Genomic DNA, 11890 nt, shown 5'->3' on the forward strand with positions numbered 1-11890 from the left:
CGTGAGGTCAGCCTCTGGAGCGTGAGGTCAGTGAGGGCAGCCTCTGGAGCGTGAGGTCAGTGAGGGCAGCCTCTGGAGAGTGAGGTTAGCCACTGGGGCGTGAGGTCAGTGAGGGCAGCCTCTGGAGCGTGAGGGCAGCCTCTGGAGCGTGAGGTCAGTGAGGGCAGCCTCTGGAGCGTGAGGTCAGTGAGGGCAGCCTCTGGGGCGTGAGGTCAGTGAGGGCAGCCTCTGGAGCGTGAGGTCAGTGAGGGCAGCCTCTGGAGCGTGAGGTCAGTGAGGGCAGCCTCTGGGGCGTGAGGTCAGTGAGGGCAGCCTCTGGAGCGTGAGGTCAGCCTCTGGGGCGTGAGGTCAGTGAGGGCAGCCTCTGGAGCGTGAGGTCAGCCTCTGTAGCGTGAGGGCAGTGAGGGCAGCCTCTGGAGAGGGAGGTCAGTGAGGGCAGCCTCTGGAGCATGAGGGCAGTGAGGGCAGCCTCTGGAGCGGGAGGTCAGTGATGGCAGCCTCTGGGGCGTAAGGTCAGTGTGGGCAGCCTCTGGGGCGTAAGGTCAGTGTGGGCAGCCTCTGGGGCGTAAGGTCAGTGTGGGCAGCCTCTGGGGCGTAAGGTCAGTGTGGGCAGCCTCTGGGGCGTAAGGTCAGTGTGGGCAGCCTCTGGGGCGTAAGGTCAGTGTGGGCAGCCTCTGGGGCGTAAGGTCAGTGTGGGCAGCCTCTGGGGCGTAAGGTCAGTGTGGGCAGCCTCTGGGGCCTAAGGTCAGTGTGGGCAGTGTTATGATCCCAGGCAGCCGAAAAACGAGTCTCCCCTTTGAGAATTATTCTATCAAGCCTGATCTTACTAGGAGGTCGGAGATATACTGACATGAAGATTTATATGTAAAAATAATTGGGTAAATTTTACAGAGAGTTTAAGAATGTGGGCAGTGAATAAGAAAATAGATAAATGACTGGTTATGAGATGTGGATAATTTGCTGGAGACGTGTGGCTCGCTTCGGGAGGGCTCTGACCCCACTTGAGTGCCAGACATTGTGAAGGGGAAGCTGCGCTCCATTTGAGCTCCCGTTGGAGAGGATCCCCTGTTGGATATACCTTCGAAAGAAAGGATGTGTGCAGACGTTCCAGCTGGGGAATCGAGCTGGGAACGTTGTGGTCTCAAGTCCTGGACGGCAAGGAGAGTTTGTTAAGCCGCCCAGAGACATTATCGTGGGCCGTGGGAGCGGCCTGATCAGACTCCATCAGAGGGAGACCGCCCTCGACTAGACAATCTGTGGTAAGCACGATTTTAAGCCAGTTTATAGTGATTACTTGTAGTTGGTCGTGTGCCCAGCGACAGTAGCGAATGTTTATTGATAAGTTAGACATGTTTTGGTAAGGTAGAAAGCCTAAATAAGAGGACGAAGATGAGAGAGACAGCTGGAGGGACGAGCAGCACCTCCTCTCCTCTCCCGTCGACCGCCTGAAGCCAACTGACTGGCGGCGGAGGACCCTCCCAGAGTGAGGGGCCGTGCGCCATGGACCAGCCCAAACGGGAGAGTATGCTCTCACAGTATGTAGAGAGCAGATAGATGTTAGATGCAAACATATTGTGTGGATTATTTCGTCTATGTGTTTATAAGGAAACGTTTTTATTGGCGTGTCAATGGGTTGCAGGTTTGTCTTTGGAAGAAGTTGCTGAGAACTTCGAGCCAGTAGAGTGAGTTAGTGGAAGAGACTCCAAGACTGTTGAAGGAGTAGTGTACTCTTCCTCAGAGTAGCCCCAAAGTGAAGAGTAGAACCTCGAGCTGTGAGGAAAAGCAGTGAAGAGGAGTGTCATGTGCTTCTGTAATGTCAATGGTGAAGCACCATTGTTGCTCAAGGAAAACTTCATGGTGTAACAGCCAGGAGAGCTGTGGAGAACCCTAGTAGAAGTGGTGAAGCACTGTAGTTGCTCAAGGAAGACTTCATGGTGTAACAGCCTGGAAGAGCTGCAGAGGATCCTGGTAGTTAAACCCCGGAAGAACCTGAAGATATCAGGGTAGTTGTTACGGACCCGAGTCCATCGTCGGAGCACGGAGCAGTGACGACAACGCCATCTGTGAGTCCGCTCCCGAAACCCACTCCAAATGGACAACGCCATCTAGTGAGGACGGGATATACCAGCCACAGGTGCTGGATTCCCGTCTTAATCAGCTCATAACATAGCCGCTGCTGACCTCTGGTGAGGTGGCGTTTAGACAGTGAACGCCATCTATGGAGCTAATAGGTGGACGTTTGTGTCTAAGCCTGTAAGTGAGGTTCCCTAGAACGTCCCCAGTACTAATGACGTGTCTGATTGCAGAGTCGACCTGGGACTGCTGTATTGGACGATGGATCAGACTACCCAAGGCAGCCAAGGTCTCTTCACGAGTCTGCTGAAGAAGCTGTGAATCACTCCCGGACGAACTCTGTTGAGAGTATTAGCCTGCCACTGACGTGGCAGTATTAGGAATCGCCTTATCCGGGGCTGGCTGGTGGAAGGGACTAGCCACTGTGGTGCTTAGTGAGGAGAGCGATCAGCGGGATCACATGAGGCTCCTGCCTAGGGCTCGCAACCCTAGTATCGGTCGTGGAGTGGCCTACACAGTGGAGCTGATCGGAACCTGCCAGCTACCGGCTGGATTGTGGTTGAAGGCCTCCATGACGGAGCACCCAGTGGAACTGTGATTTGGCTGGCCTGTGGCCAGGGTAGATTCGCCAAGAGAATGATAGAGGATTCATCGTGAGCACCGTGGACCATCCTGTGTCTTCGGAGGAAGACAAGCTTGTACATAATCTTGTAGTAATAACCCCTGTGTGCAACTGTTATATATTTATTTATGGTGGTGGTGAATATATATATAAATCAGAACATTTGTATCCCTCCCCCTTTAATTTACCTTGCGTTACAGAACACACCCCTTGAAAGCCTCTACTAACTTGGGGCCGGATTCCCAAACTCTAATAACATCAGAGAAGAACCCGGTTGCGTCCCAGTAGGGCCGTAACAGTAGTGAACTTCCAGATGTGGATGGGAAGTTCTAGTTGAGTACTTGTAGGGAGTTGGTAGAGTGTTTGGTTGTCATTAGCGTGCAATACGCAGTGAAAGGTGAATGATTGTTTGCCATTTTTTGTACCAAGGAGTTCTTATACTGAAGTATAGAGTTACAGTCGTAAGCCGGATTACCTGCAGAGACATACATATGTGTTCTAGGACTGATAAGGTGATCGATTGATCATTGTTGTATATCAAAGAACATTTATACTAATATTTATGTTATTGCATTCATACGCTGGTATTCCTTGCACATGTTTATAGATATATATTCTCTTGCTGATAGTGCAACATTGTGTTATAAGACTTGACCTACCTGAGGAGGTTGGTAGTATTAGATGGTGAATCAAGAGATAGGATACCACTTGATAAGCAGATGATAGAGTTCTGATGGTGTTGGAGTGCAACCTGACTGAAATAGTATAGAGTGTAGGATTCATTGTTATTATTACATTTGTGTATGTATTGTGTATGTGCTTTGTCCAGTAAATGTATTCAAATTTGCTGGTGTTTGCCCTTGTCCTAGTGAGGCTACCCAGGAAGTAGAAAAGAAGGAGAGAGAGAGAAAGAACAAAGAACCACAGCAGTAGACAGGGTAGAATGGAATACTAATAAGTCAAAGGGGATTGAGGAGATCATATCACATAAGGAGAGTGGGGAGTCACAGCGGCTCGAGTGGGTGTGTGCACGTGACAACGAGGCTGAGTGTTGGTGCCGCATCCCCTAAACGTGTGACGTTGAGCCCCTCTCCAAGAGCAAGAAGCGCCTAGTGTGATCTCCTGGTGAAGTATAAGCACTCTACCGAGTTGTGGGTTGGGTTGTCCGTAAAGAAGGATCAACGACACCACCACCCAACCCACAATATATTAGCAGCCTCTGGAGCGTGAGGTCAGTGTGGGCAGCTTTCTGGGCATGAGGTCAGTGAGGGCAGCCTCTGGGGCATGAGGTCAGTGAGGGCAGCCTCTGGGGCATGAGGTCAGTGAGGGCAGCTTTTGGGGCATGAGGTCAGTGAGGGCAGCCTCTGGGGCATGAGGTCAGTGAGGGCAGCCTCTGGAGCGTGAGGTCAGTGTGGGCAGCTTTCTGGGCATGAGGTCAGTGAGGGCAGCCTCTGGGGCATGAGGTCAGTGAGGGCAGCCTCTGGGGCATGAGGTCAGTGAGGGCAGCTTTTGGGGCAAGAGGTCAGTGAGGGCAGCCTCTGGGGCATGAGGTCAGTGAGGGCAGCCTCTGGAGCGTGAGGTCAGTGTGGGCAGCTTCTGGGGCATGAGGTCAGTGAGGGCAGCCTCTTTAGCGTGAGGTAAGTGTGGGCAGCCTCTGGAGCGTGAGGTCAGTGAGGGCAGCCTCTGGAGCGTGAGGTCAGTGTGGGCAGCTTCTGGGGCATGAGGTCAGTGTGGTCAGCCTCTTTAGCGTGAGGTCCGTGTGGGCAGCTTTTGGGGCATGAGGTCAGTGAGGGCAGCCTCTGGGGCATGAGGTCAGTGAGGGCAGCCTCTGGGGCATGAGGTCAGTGAGGGCAGCCTCTGGAGCGTGAGGTCAGTGTGGGCAGCTTCTGGGGCGTGAGATCAGTGAGGGCAGCTTCTGGGGCGTGAGGTCAGTGTGGTCAGCCTCTTTAGCGTGAGGTCAGTGTGGGCAGCCTCTGGAGCGTGAGGTCAGTGAGGGCAGCCTCTGGAGCGTGAGGTCAGTGTGGGCAGCGTCTGGAGCGTGAGGTCCGTGTGGGCAGCTTCTGGGGCATGAGGTCAGTGAGGGCAGCCTCTGGGGCATGAGGTCAGTGAGGGCAGCCTCTGGAGCGTGAGGTCAGTGTGGGCAGCTTCTGGGGCGTGAGGTCAGTGAGGGCAGCCTCTGGAGCGTGAGGTCAGTGAGGGCAGCCTCCGGAGCGGGAGTTCAGTTTGGGCAGCCTCTGGAGCGTGAGGTCAGTGAGGGCAGCCTCTGGAGCGTGAGGTCAGTGTGGGCAGCCTCTGGAGCGTGAGGTCAGTGTGGGCAGCCTCTGGAGCGGGAGGTCAGTGAGGGCAGCCTCTGGAGCGTGAGGTCAGTGTGTGCAGCCTCTGGAGCGTGAGGTCAGTGTGGGCAGCCTCTGGAGCGGGAGGTCAGTTTGGGCAGCCTCTGGAGCGTGAGGTCAGTGAGGGCAGCCTCTGGAGCGTGAGGTCAGTGAGGGCAGCCTCTGGAACGTGAGGTCAGTGAGGGCAGCCTCTGGAGCGTGAGGTCAGTGAGGGCAGCCTCTGGAGCGTGAGGCCAGTGATGGCAGGCACTGCAGCTGGATGGCAGCTGGGTCTTGGCCCTCTACAGTTATCAACACAGTCTTACTCTGTAATTAGTTTGACATCTGTGTGTTTAGGTTATATTTAATTATCTCTTCTTATATATAATTATGTTGTCAGTGTTGGAGCGGGAAGATATGTTCCTCCCTCAGTGATGACAACTGGTGGGTGATGAGGGACTGTTATGAGACACAATCTTGACGTGATTGTATTTTGTCGTGATCACTCCGCCTATTATGTTGTGTGTTCCACTAGGAGGGGAACCACCCCCACATTCCACCCCTCTGGTTTTCCCCCACTCTTTCCTCCCATCTCCTCTGTTTACCCTTCTTCTCTCCCCGTGTGTTGTGTTGATGGCGTTGAAGACGCTGTGAGTATGTTGAGGGCGTTGGGGACGCCGTGTGTTGTGTTGAGGGCGTTGGGGACGCCGTGTGTTGTGTTGAGGGCGTTGGGGACGCCGTGTGTTGTGTTGAGGGCGTTGGGGACGCCGTGTGTTGTGTTGAGGGCGTTGGGGACGCCGTGTGTTGTGTTGAGGGCGTTGGGGACGCCGTGTGTTGTGTTGAGGGCGTTGGGGACGACGGGTGTTGTGTTGAGGGCGTTGGGGACGCCGTGTGTTGTGTTGAGGGCGTTGGGGACGCCGTGTGTTGTGTTGAGGGCGTTGGGGACGACGGGTGTTGTGTTGAGGGCGTTGGGGACGCCGTGTGTTGTGTTGAGGGCGTTGGGGACGACGGGTGTTGTGTTGAGGGCGTTGGGGACGCCGTGTGTTGTGTTGAGGGCGTTGGGGACGACGGGTGTTGTGTTGAGGGCGTTGGGGACGCCGTGTGTTGTGTTGAGGGCGTTGGGGACGACGGGTGTTGTGTTGAGGGCGTTGGGGACGCCGTGTGTTGTGTTGAGGGCGTTGGGGACGACGGGTGTTGTGTTGAGGGCGTTGGGGACGCCGGGTGTTGTGTTGAGGGCGTTGGGGACGCCGTGTGTTGTGTTGAGGGCGTTGGGGACGCCGGGTGTTGTGTTGAGGGCGTTCGGGACGCCGGGTGTTGTGTTGAGGGCGTTGGGGACGCCATTGGATGGTGTAGTGTAGTGGAGTTTGGGCGCCTGGTATGGAGTGTGGTGTTGTGGAGTATATGGTGGCGCAGGGGCGCCAGGTAGTGGTCGGTAAGGTGAGTATTGGCGTAGCAAGGTCGGTGCGTTAGGACGCAGGAAGTGGTTGTAGGGATGTGTGGCGTTATATATAGGTCATCAGTGGTTGGGATGACCAGAGGTAATGGTGTGTCGGGGTGGGTAAGTCTTATGGATAAGATGAATTGTAGATAATTGCAGGAGTTGGTGGCTGCAGTAGGCGAGCCAAGTCGATATATCTAGCAAAAATCATAAAAGACTAATAAAAATTCATTATTCTCATTAAAATTTTCATTAATTATGTCGGAGTGGGTAAGTCTTATGGATAAGATTACAAGGTAGAATTTCAAAATTTCAGGTGTTGGTGGTTGCAGTGGGCGAGCGAAGTGGATATACTAATTTCTTATTAAGTTGTTACAGGAATCTCGCTAGAGGCGAGCCAGTGGCAGTATGAGGTTTTAGTGACATAAGTGTGAAATTATGTTAATGAGGTATTTATTGTGATAATATATGTGTATGTATATACTGTATATTACCTCATCGGCACCATTACTGAGTGTTAGGCTTGAGTAGGTCCCCCCGGGATCATGTCACAGAGCTTCAGGTAGAGTAGAAGGGAAGCCATGAGGCTACACTCAGTAATTCTAGAAAAAAAGGGGGAGGAAGTGAAGCCAACGTGACGTTATAGGCGAAATTCGCCCCCTGACATCAAAGCAGGGATAAGGGCCAGCTGCAATGGCTTTGCAGCTGCGCTCAGGCTATATACGGGGAGAGAGTAAGGAGCCGAGGGGGTGTTATGTAATAATGGGATCGAGCCAGGGGGCTCCGAGGGAATATTTTGCAGGTACAGCGGTCGGGAAGGTGTGAATACAGGTGGACACACTCTGGGCAGATGGGCCTAGAGTAATGTGCTACAGCTGTGGTGAGTACAGCAAGGAAGGATGACCAGAGAGCTGTGCGGTATCTACAGCGTTCTGGGATTGGTGCCCTGGAACGAGACGGCAGTATAGACCCGAGGGGACATGACCCTGGGGTAGGAATCTCCGTTGCTCTGGAGGCCAGGATCACGTTAGCTCAGAGCAACGATGGGACATTGACAACATTCACCAGGCTGGACAGCCTGGGTTTTGTCTGGGTCATGAAGGATCTATGACCTAGCAACCATGGGACACGAAGACAAGAGAAGTGATGCATTGTGGAGGAGGCCAGTGAAACATTGTGTGATCATTGTAAGCCCTTATGTCAACAGTACAGGGCAAGATGTTAAATTGTTAGTAACTTATTACTAAGGATGAAGAACCTTAGATATATATGTGTGTGTATATATTAATGACTTGTGTCATTTCTGGTTAAGTGCCAGCATTCTGGTCCATGTAATTTTATGGTTATGTTTGTATGTAATTATATGTCAGCAGTTTAGGTATATGTGCATTGTTGGAGATGGGAAAAAATATTAGACTATTTTACCTGTGCTATGATGTGAATATAATGTATATGTTGGAGAAGTGATGTGAGTCATGTCGGGGAAAATTTAACTTAGTTGTACACATATGGTGGGTGCATCCTCCAGGTCCTTGCACTAATGGAACCATTGCAATGATGCATATGGGGACATATGCGTGTTTAAGGAGGGGAGTGGTGTTGTAATCCACAAGTTAGTAGGAATTATTAGCTAGAGGATCATTACTACAACACTTAACGAATGATGATTGGAAGTACATGTTAAGTAGACAGACTATGGATCACATATCTAAGAAAGGTCAATGGATTAAGACCGAAGCTGTTTAGCCAAATTAATAATTCCTGGAAAGAGGAATTATTCTTCGTCAGGCTTCTAGGAACAAGATTACCGCTCTAGGGATAAGGTTAATCGGATTATACCTTCCTTGAGAGGCGGGGTGAAATGTTTGAGGTAGATGGCTGACTGGAGTCAGTCTGATTGTGGGAGTTGAACTGAGAAGTCCTCTGGATCCCCGTTTGCGGCAGCAGCGAAGTGTAGCAGACAGCTATGCGAGAGCCTGTTGTGATCTTAGTGACCAAGTTAAGTCTGCAGTATGTGAGTATTGAATGTAAGACTAACCGGGTGTGGAGCGTTGTAGTAATCATTCCGTATTAGGGACTTAGGCGGAAGTTACGAGTGTGGGTGGTGATCGCGGAGGTCAAGTGGTCTATGGGTATTGGAAGTGTATTGACCTAATAGAGTATGTTAATATGTTATTATTTGTCAGAGTCTATTCTTTGTAATTAAATGACAAAACCCGACGGCCTTTAAATACCTTCCATATGTTCACTCATTGTGTTCCAGTACAAACCTAGTGGTACACCTCAAGGGTCTGGTGTGTGTAGGAGTATAGGTGGTAGTAACGGTTGCTGAGGCAAGGTGTTATGTGTTCTGTAATCGCTGTGTTCGGAATGAACCGGGTTCAGCGTCACGACAGCGTATGTCAGGTGTATATTGTCGCAGTGGTGTATGTCAGGTGTATATTGTCCCAGTGGCGTATGTCAGGTGTATATTGTTCCAGTGGCGTATGTTGGGTGTATACTGTCCCACTGTAGTATGTCAGGTGTATACTGTCCCAGTGGCGTATGTCGGGGTGTATACTGTCCCTCTCTAGTATGTCAGGAGTATACCGTCCCACTGTAATATGTCAGGTGTATACTGTCCCACTGTAGTATGTCAGGTGTATACTGTCCCACTAGTATGTCAGGTGTATACTGTCCCACTGTAGTATGTCAGGTGTATACTGTCCCACTGTAGTATGTCAGGTGTATACTGTCCCAGTGGTGTATCAAACCCGGCTCTGGTTCTATAATAATCCCGGCTCTGGTTCTATAATAAACCTGGCTCTGGTTCTATAATAAACCCGGCTCTGGTTCTAAATTAAACCCGGCTCTGGTTCTATAATAAACCCGGCTCTGGTTCTATAATAAACCCGGCTCTGGTTCTATAATAAACCCGGCTCTGGTTCTATAATAAACCCGGCTCTGGTTCTATAATAAACCCGGCTCTGGTTCTATAATAAACCCGGCTCTGGTTCTATAATAAACCCGGCTCTGGTTCTATAATAAACCCGGCTCTGGTTCTATAATAAACCCGGCTCTGATAATACCCAAAATGGTCTTCGGGTGTTGTGGTTAATTCCTGTCTGGTTGTGTTAATCCCACACTCATCCTGGGATAAGTTCTGGTCTGCGCTTGACGGAAATCCCACTCTAATCTTGAGGAAAATCCCGGTATCAGTCCTCGGTAATCCTGGAATTTGTCTGCGCTTTTCTTCACAAAAATTATTTCACTGCCTCTAAGACACAGCCTCGCTCTTCATCGGCGGAAGAAATTGCTTCAAAATTCGGAAATAAGAGAGATAAGGCTATTGTCTGTTGGGGGGGAGGCTGCTGTTCCTCCTGGTGGTGGTGGACTGTTGTTCCTCCTGGTGGTGGTGGTGGACTGTTGTTCCTCTTGCTGGTGGTGGTGGACTGTTGTTCCTCTTGCTGGTGGTGGTGGACTGTTGTTCCTCCTGGTGGTGGTGGTGATGGTGGTGGTGGACTGTTGTTCCTCCTGGTGGTGGTGGTGGACTGTTGTTCCTCCTGGTGGTGGTGGTGGACTGTTGTTCCTCCTGGTGGTGGTGGTGGACTGTTCCTCCTGGTGGTGGTGGTGGTGGTGGACTGTTGGTCCTCCTGGTGGTGGTGGTGGACTGTTGTTCCTCCTGGTGGTGGTGGGGGGGACTGTTGTTCCTCCTGGTGGTGGTGGTGGTGGGGGACTGTTGTTCCTCCTGGTGGTGGTGGTGGACTGTTGTTCCTCCTGGTGGTGGTGGTGGTGGTGGTGGACTGTTGTTCCTCCTGGTGGTGGTGGGGGACTGTTGTTCCTCCTGGTGGTGGTGGGGGACTGTTGTTCCTCCTGGTGGTGGTGGTGGACTGTTGTTCCTCCTGGTGGTGGTGGTGGTGGTGGTGGTGGTGGTGGTGGTGGACTGTTGTTCCTCCTGGTGGTGGTGGGGGACTGTTGTTCCTCCTGGTGGTGGTGGTGGTGGGGGACTGTTGTTCCTCCTGGTGGTGGGGGGGACTGTTGTTCCTCCTGGTGGTGGTGGTGGTGGGGGACTGTTGTTCCTCTTGGTGGTGGTGGTGGACTGTTGTTCCTCCTGGTGGTGGTGGTGGTGGTGGTGGTGGTGGACTGTTGTTCCTCCTGGTGGTGGTGGTGGACTGTTGTTTCTCCTGGTGGACTGTTGTTGTTCCTCCTGGTGGTGGTGGTGGTGGTGGTGGTGGAGTACTGTTGTTCCTCCTGGTGGTGGTGGTGGTGGTGGTGGTGGTGGTGGTGGTGGTGGTGGTGGTGGTGGACTGTTGTTCCTCCTGGTGGTGGTGGTGGTGGTGGACTGTTGTTCCTCCTGGTGGTGGTGGTGGACTGTTGTTCCTCCTGGTGGTGGTGGACTGTTGTTCCTCCTGGTGGTGGTGGTGGTGGACTGTTGTTCCTCCTGGTGGTGGTGGTGGTGGTGGTGGTGGACTGTTGTTCCTCCTGGTGGTGGTGGTGGACTGTCGTTTCTCCTGGTGGTGGTGGTGGACTGTTGTTCCTCGTGGTGGTGGTGGTGGACTGTTGTTCCTCCTGGTGGTGGTGGACTGTTGTTCCTCCTGGTGGTGGTGGTGGACTGTTGTTCCTCCTGGTGGTGGTGGTGGTGGTGGACTGTTGTTCCTCCTGGTGGTGGGGGACTGTTGTTTCTCCTGGTGGTGGTGGTGGTGGTGGACTGTTGTTCCTCCTGGTGGTGGTGGTGGTGGTGGACTGTTGTTCCTCCTGGTGGTGGTGGTGGTGGTGGACTGTTGTTCCTCCTGGTGGTGGTGGTGGTGGTGGACTGTTGTTCCTCCTGGTGGTGGTGGTGGTGGTGGACTGTTGTTCCTCCTGGTGGTGGTGGTGGTGGTGGTGGACTGTTGTTCCTCCTGGTGGTGGTGGTGGTGGTGGACTGTTGTTCCTCCTGGTGGTGGTGGACTGTTGTTCCTCCTGGTGGTGGTGGTGGTGGTGGACTGTTGTTCCTCCTGGTGGTGGTGGTGGACTGTTGTTCCTCCTGGTGGTGGTGGTGATGGTGGACTGTTGTTCCTCCTGGTGGTGGTGGTGGACTGTTGTTCCTCCTGGTGGTGGTGGTGGACTGTTGTTCCTCCTGGTGGTGGTGGTGATGGTGGACTGTTGTTCCTCCTGGTGGTGGTGGTGATGGTGGACTGTTGTTCCTCCTGATGGTGGTGGTGGTGGTGGTGGTGGTGGACTGTTGTTCCTCCTGGTGGTGGTGGTAGTGGTGGACTGTTGTTCCTCCTGATGGTGGTGGTGGACTGTTGTTCCTCTTGGTGGTGGTGGTGGTGGTGGTGGACTGTTGTTCCTCCTGGTGGTGGTGGTGGTGGTGGACTGTTGTTCCTCCTGGTGGTGGTGGTGGACTGTTGTTTCTCCTGGTGGTGGTGGTGGACTGTTGTTCCTCCTGGTGGTGGTGGTGGTGGTGGACTGTTGTTCCTCCTAATG

The sequence above is a fragment of the Procambarus clarkii genome, chromosome 65 (genome assembly GCF_040958095.1).
Source record: "Procambarus clarkii isolate CNS0578487 chromosome 65, FALCON_Pclarkii_2.0, whole genome shotgun sequence".
Taxonomy (NCBI): Eukaryota; Metazoa; Arthropoda; class Malacostraca; order Decapoda; family Cambaridae; genus Procambarus; species Procambarus clarkii.